Raw genomic sequence first — 7,240 nt, forward strand, 5'->3', positions numbered from 1 at the left:
TCAGCGCCACATCGATCGGCGGGCGCGAGAGGAGCGGGCCCCCCCTCCCTCCGGGGGGCGCCGACACTCGGAGCTCGGCTCCCGGCCGCTGCGGGGCCCGTGAGCTAAGAGCCGGGCAAAGCGGGCCGTCTCGGCGGAGGGCCGGGTGCTGGCCTCCGCCCTCAAACGGGCCCGCTCCCCCCCTCCCACGCCGGGCAGGGTCGGGTACAATACTCGGATTGATCCCCTAGGCTGAGCTCCGGTTCTCACAGGCTCTGAAAAACCTGTCCTCAGAAATCTCCTCACACAATCCTCGAAAGGCAGGTCGAAAAAGCCAAAGCCCCGCCTTCGGCGGTACGAAACTGGAACTGGGCGCCACCTCGTGGTTCCCTCGGTCGGCCGAGACGGCGTGGGGCGACCCCTTCCGGACATCCGCGAGACGACCGGCCGTCAGGTCAACCCATTCGCTCCAAAGGGGTTGACCTGGTGGCCGAGAGGGGACTTTGAAAATTTTTCGGACTTGGAAAACTTTTTTTTTTTTTTTCTTCCCCCAGCCCGCTTCCTCCGGGTTGACCCGGTGGCCGAGCGTCTCGCCGTCCCCGGACGCGGCGAGGGACTGCCTCCCGGCCGTCAGGATCGGGCCCACGGAAGTCTGATTTTAAAAAAAATTGGCCGACGCCACCGCGGAGGGCTACCCGGGCACCCCGGGCCCCGGAGCCGGAAAAGGGAAAAAAAGGATCGGGCCCACTAGAGACATGGACCCGGCCGCCAAGCAGGCCGCCCTGGGCTGACCCTCCCCGGCCGCAGCGAGGGACTGCCTCCCGGCCGACAGGATCGGGCCCCTGGAAGTCTGGGGGTGGGGGGGGGGGAAATCGCCCCACGCCCCCGAGGAGGGCTGCCCGGGCGGGCCTGGCCCCGGAGCTCGGAAAAAAAAAAAGGATCGGGCCCACTAGAGACATGGACCAGGCCGCCCTGGGCTCACCTTCCCCGGCCGCAGCGAGGGACTGCCTCCCGGTCGACTGGATCGGGCCCCTGGAAGTCTGGAAAAAGAAGAATGGAACCTGACGCCTCCGAGGAGGGGGCGCCCAGGGAAGGAGGGAGATCCGGGTTGACCTGCTGACCGGACGGGAAAGAGGCCACCGGGCGTCCCCCCCCTTAAAACCTAGGGGTTGACCTGGTGGCCGGAAAGCGAACCGGCCAGCAGGTGAACCCTTTCGATTCCACGGGTTGACCTGGTGCCCGGGAAGCGAACCGGCCAGCAGGTGAACCCGTTCGATTCCACGGGTTGACCTGGTGCCCGGGAAGCGAACCGGCCAGCAGGTGAACCCGTTCGATTCCACGGGTTGACCTGGTGCCCGGGAAGCGAACCGGCCAGCAGGTGAACCCGTTCGATTCCACGGGTTGACCTGGTGCCCGGGAGGGGACTCTGAAAATTTTTCAGCCCTTTCGACTCGGGGTTGACCTGGTGGCCGAGAGGGGACTCGCACGGCAGGCAAGCCGCCCTGGGCTCACCCTCCCCGGCCGCAGCGAGGGACTGCCACCCGGCCGACTGGATCGGGCCCCTGGAAGTCTGGAAAAAAGAATGGAACCTGACGCCTCCGAGGAGGGGGCGCCCAGGGAAGGAGGGAGATCCGGGTTGACCTGCTGACCGGACGGGAAAGAGGCCACCGGGCGTCCCCCCCCTTAAAACCTAGGGGTTGACCTGGTGGCCGGAAAGCGAACCGGCCAGCAGGTGAACCCGTTCGATTCCACGGGTTGACCTGGTGCCCGGGAAGCGAACCGGCCAGCAGGTGAACCCGTTCGATTCCACGGGTTGACCTGGTGCCCGGGAAGCGAACCGGCCAGCAGGTGAACCCGTTCGATTCCACGGGTTGACCTGGTGCCCGGGAGGGGACTCTGAAAATTTTTCAGCCCTTTCGACTCGGGGTTGACCTGGTGGCCGAGAGGGGACTCGCACGGCAGGCAAGCCGCCCTGGGCTCACCCTCCCCGGCCGCAGCGAGGGACTGCCTCCCGGTCGACTGGATCGGGCCCCTGGAAGTCTGGAAAAAAGAATGGAACCTGACGCCTCCGAGGAGGGGGCGCCCAGGGAAGGAGGGAGATCCGGGTTGACCTGCTGACCGGACGGGAAAGAGGCCACCGGGCGTCCCCCCCCCCTTAAAACCTAGGGGTTGACCTGGTGGCCGGAAAGCGAACCGGCCAGCAGGTGAACCCGTTCGATTCCACGGGTTGACCTGGTGCCCGGGAAGCGAACCGGCCAGCAGGTGAACCCGTTCGATTCCACGGGTTGACCTGGTGCCCGGGAAGCGAACCGGCCAGCAGGTGAACCCGTTCGATTCCACGGGTTGACCTGGTGCCCGGGAAGCGAACCGGCCAGCAGGTGAACCCGTTCGATTCCACGGGTTGACCTGGTGCCCGGGAGGGGACTCTGAAAATTTTTCAGCCCTTTCGACTCGGGGTTGACCTGGTGGCCGAGAGGGGACTCGCACGGCAGGCAAGCCGCCCTGGGCTCACCCTCCCCGGCCGCAGCGAGGGACTGCCACCCGGCCGACTGGATCGGGCCCCTGGAAGTCTGGAAAAAAGAATGGAACCTGACGCCTCCGAGGAGGGGGCACCCAGGGAAGGAGGGAGATCCGGGTTGACCTGCTGACCGGACGGGAAAGAGGCCACCGGGCGTCCCCCCCCCCTTAAAACCTAGGGGTTGACCTGGTGGCCGGAAAGCGAACCGGCCAGCCGGTGAACCCGTCCGATTCCACGGGTTGACCTGGTGGCCGGGAAGCGAACCGGCCAGCAGGTGAACCCGTTCGATTCCACGGGTTGACCTGGTGCCCGGGAGGGGACTCTGAAAATTTTTCAGCCCTTTCGACTCGGGGTTGACCTGGTGGCCGAGAGGGGACTCGCACGGCAGGCAAGCCGCCCTGGGCTCACCCTCCCCGGCCGCAGCGAGGGACTGCCACCCGGCCGACTGGATCGGGCCCCTGGAAGTCTGGAAAAAAGAATGGAACCTGACGCCTCCGAGGAGGGGGCGCCCAGGGAAGGAGGGAGATCCGGGTTGACCTGGTGACCGGACGGGAAAGAGGCCACCGGGCGTCCCCCCCTTAAAACCTAGGGGTTGACCTGGTGGCCGGAAAGCGAACCGGCCAGCCGGTGAACCCGTCCGATTCCACGGGTTGACCTGGTGGCCGGGAAGCGAACCGGCCAGCAGGTGAACCCGTTCGATTCCACGGGTTGACCTGGTGCCCGGGAGGGGACTCTGAAAATTTTTCAGCCCTTTCGACTCGCGGTTGACCTGGTGGCCGAGAGGGGACTCGCACGGCAGGCAAGCCGCCCTGGGCTGACCCTCCCCGGCCGCAGCGAGGGACTGCCTCCCGGCCGACAGGATCGGGCCCCTGGAAGTCTGGGGGGGGGGGGGGAATCGCCCCACGCCTCCGAGGAGGGCTGCCCGGGCGGGCCTGGCCCCGGAGCTCGAAAAAAAAAAAAAGGATCGGGCCCACTAGAGACATGGACCAGGCCGCCCTGGGCTCACCCTCCCCGGCCGCAGCGAGGGACTGCCTCCCGGCCGACTGGATCGGGCCCCTGGAAGTCTGGGGGGGGGGGGGGGGGAAATGGAACCTGACGCCTCCGAGGAGGGGACGCCCAGGGAAGGAGGGAGATCCGGGTTGACCTGGTGACCGGACGGGAAAGAGGCCACCGGGCGTGCCCCCGTTAAAACCCCTAGGGGTTGACCTGGTGGCCGGAAAGCAAACCGGCCACTGGGTAGGCCGGTCGGCAACCTAGGGGTTGACCTGGTGGCCGGGAAGCGAACCGGCCAGCAGGTGAACCCGTCCGATTCCACGGGTTGACCTGGTGCCCGGGAGGGGACTCTGAAAATTTTTCAGCCCTTTCGACTCGGGGTTGACCTGGTGGCCGAGAGGGGCCTCGCACGGCAGGCAAGCCGCCCTGGGCTCACCCTCCCCGGCCGCAGCGAGGGACTGCCCCTCCCCACCCCCCGGCTGACAGGATCGGGCGCACTGGAAGTCCGGGACAGTATTTTCCCCGACGCCGGGGAGGGCGGGCGGAGGGGCTCTGGCGGCCAGCCCGGGCCCCGGAGCTCGAAAAGGAAAAAAGGACCGGGCCCGCGAGAGACGGGGGCCCTGCCGCAGGGGGGGGGGCAGTCCGACCGGGGCTCACCGTGCGGCAGGCCCGGGCGTCGGCAGGGGAAAGCGGGCGAGGAGGCGCGGGGCCGGGTGCCTACGGCCATACCGGACCGAACGCCCCCGATCCCGTCCGATCTCGGAAGGTAAACCGTCCCGGGCCTGGCTAGTACTTGGATGGGTGACCGCCTGGGAATCCCAGGTGCCGTAGGCAGCTTTTCCCGGTCCGAGTCAGCTCTCTCTCCTTTTCTGGGGGGGAAGGAGAGGGGGGGACGGGCCGGAAAGCCCCTCGTCGCTCCTGCCGAGTCGGAGGTCGCGGCCGCAGGTCACGGGTCTGGGCGCCTGGGGTCCGGCTCCCCACCCACCCGGCTTCCTCCGCGGAGGACCCCCCCCGGGGCCACCGAAGCCGCTGGGGGAGACGCCGGGCATGGGGCGGACTGGCCCGGACCCTCCCGGCCGCCGGCCCGCAGGTCCGCCCCGAATCCCCCCCCGCGGCCACCCAGGCCAGGCCTGGCCAGGCGGGACGGACGGCGGGTGTCCAGCGCCCAGCGGCTTCCTCCAGCGGGGACCCACGGACCCCAAAGCCGCAGGGGGAGGCCCCGGGCCTGGGACGGACTCGCTCGGACCCCCTGCGCCCGGCCGCCGGCCCGCGGGACCGCCCCGAATCCCCCCGCGGCCACCCAGGCCAGGCCTGGCCAGGCGGGACGGACGGCGGGTGTCCAGCGCCCAGCGGCTTCCTCCAGCGGGGACCCACGGACCCCAAAGCCGCAGGGGGAGACCCCAGGCCCGGGACCGACTCGCTCGGACCCCCCGCCTCCCCTGCGCCCGGCCGCCGGCCCGCGGGACCGCCCCGAATCCCCCCGCGGCCACCCAGGCCAGGCCTGGCCAGGCGGGACGGACGGCGGGTGTCCAGCTCCCAGTGGCTTCCGCCAGCGGGGACCCACGGACCCCAAAGCCGCAGGGGGAGGCCCCGGGCCCGGGACGGACTCGCTCGGACCCCCCGCCTCCCCTGCGCCCGGCCCCCGGCCCGCGGGACCGCCCCGAATCCCCCCGCGGCCATCCAGGCCAGGCCTGGCCTGGCGGGCCGGTGTGCAGCTCCCCCGGGCTTCCTCCCCCGACGACCCGCGCCCCCCTGAGCCGCAGGCGGAGACCCCGGCCCCGGGGCGGACCGGCCCGGGCTCGCCCGAGCCCCCTGCGCCCGGCCCGCAGGACCGCCCCCCCGAATCCCCCGGGAGAGGCCCGGCCTGCACGCCACTGACGACCCGCGGCCCCCAAAGTCGCAGGAGGCGCCCCCCCCCCCCCGGTTAGCCCCGTCTCGCTCCGCGCCCCCCGCCCCTCGCTGCCGGGACCGGGCGCCGCCCCAGAGTCAGCCGCAGCCGGCCGGCCTGAGAGCTGCCCTCCTGTGGACGACGGTGAGTTTACCTTGATACTAACCGGCCGTCAGCCAGGTCAACCCCATTGCTAGACTGGGGTGGACCTGGTGGCCGAGTGGGGACTTGGAACATTTGACAGCTGCTTCCCGGGGCTTGACCGGTTGTCCTGAACGCCCCCCACCCCCACCCCCAGCCCCCGGCTCCTGCTCCCCTCTCCCCAGCCTCGGTGCTCCGCTCCCTGCCTCGGAGGCTGCCTCTCTGCGGCGCCTGCATCGCCTCCGAGGACGCGCACCCTCCGGAGGCTGGACGTAAACCCACCACTGCCGCCGACCCGGCTCTCCGAGGGACGACTGTGAGGCCCCCCACCCCACCCCACCCCCGGACCGCCCTGGGGACGACTGCTAAGCCTCCCCCACCGGACCGCCCGGGGGAAGACTGCGACGCCTCCCGCCAGGCCCCCACCCAGCCTGGGGGAAGACTGCTAAGCCTCCCCCCCACACACACACACACACACTGTCGGGGGATGACGATTAAGCCTCTCCCGGACTGCCCGGGGGAAGACTATTAAGCCTCCCCTGGAACCACTATTAAGCCTGCCCCCGGAGTCCTCGGGGATGACTGCTAAGCCTCCCCCACCGGACCACCCGGGGCAAGACTGCTAAGCCTCCCTCCCACACACACACACACTGTCAGGGGAGGACTATTAAGCTTTCCCGCTGGAGCGCCCGGGGCGGACGACTGTTAAGCCTGCCCCCGGAGTCCTCGGGGGAGGACTATTAAGCTTTCCCCCCTGGAGCGCCCGGGGGGGGGGGGGGGGGGGACGACTATTAAGCCTGGCCCCCGGAGTCCTCGGGGGACGACTATTAAGCCTCCCCCGGACCTGCTCCCTCTCGACTATTAAGCCCCCCCTCTGCGGTCCTCAGCACCACTGCCGCGCTGCCCTGGGAGTGGGGTGACATCCGGTCCGGAAAGCAAACCGGCCACCAGGTCAACCCGTCGAATCCAATGGGTTGACCTGGTGGCCGGAAAGCAAACCGGTCGCCAGGTCAACCCGTCGAATCCAATGGGTTGACCTGGTGGCCGGAAAGCAAACCGGCCGCCAGGTCAACCCAGTAGATTCAGCGGGTTGACCTGGTGGCCGAACGGGGACTTTGAAAATTTGACAGCCGCTTCCCGGGGGTTGACCTGTTGTCCCGGTGGGGACTTTGAACATTTGACAGCCGCCTCCCAGGGCTTGACCTGTTGTCCCGGTGGGGACTTTGAACATTTGACAGCCGCCTCCCAGGGCTTGACCTGTTGTCCCGGGGGGGACTTTGAACATTTTACAGCCGCTTCCCGGGGCTTGACCTGGTGGCCGAGTGGGGACTTTGAACATTTGACAGCCGCTTCCCGGGGGTTGACCTGTTGTCCTGAACGCCCCCCACCTCCCCCCCCCCGGCTCCTGCTCCCCACTCCCCAGCCTCGGTGCTCCGCTCCCTGCCTCGGAGGCTGCCTCTCTGCGGCGGCTGCATCGCGTCCGAGGACGCTCACCCTCCGGAGGGCTGGATGTAAAGCCTGACACCCGCCACCGCCGCCGACACGGCTCTCGGAGGGACGACTCTGAGGCCTCCCCCCACCCCCGGACCGCCCTGGGGACGACTGCTAAGCCTCCCCCCCGCCCACACCCACACCCACACTGTCGGGGGATGACTCTTAAGCCTCTCCCGGACTGCCTGGGGAACGACTATTAAGCCTGCCCCCCCCGGAGCACTCGGGGG

The 7,240-nt window shown here is 69.4% G+C and overlaps 1 non-coding gene across 1 annotated transcript; it reads left to right on the top strand.

The window, feature by feature from the left end:
* Nucleotides 1–4,205: 4,205 nt before the first annotated feature.
* Nucleotides 4,206–4,324, top strand: LOC135979349 (5S ribosomal RNA). Its single transcript, XR_010596676.1, has one exon. It is a non-coding gene; the product is annotated as a 5S ribosomal RNA (ribosomal RNA).
* Nucleotides 4,325–7,240: the final 2,916 nt, after the last annotated feature.

The sequence above is a fragment of the Chrysemys picta genome, unplaced genomic scaffold (genome assembly GCF_011386835.1).
Source record: "Chrysemys picta bellii isolate R12L10 unplaced genomic scaffold, ASM1138683v2 scaf785, whole genome shotgun sequence".
Lineage (NCBI taxonomy): Eukaryota > Metazoa > Chordata > Testudines > Emydidae > Chrysemys > Chrysemys picta.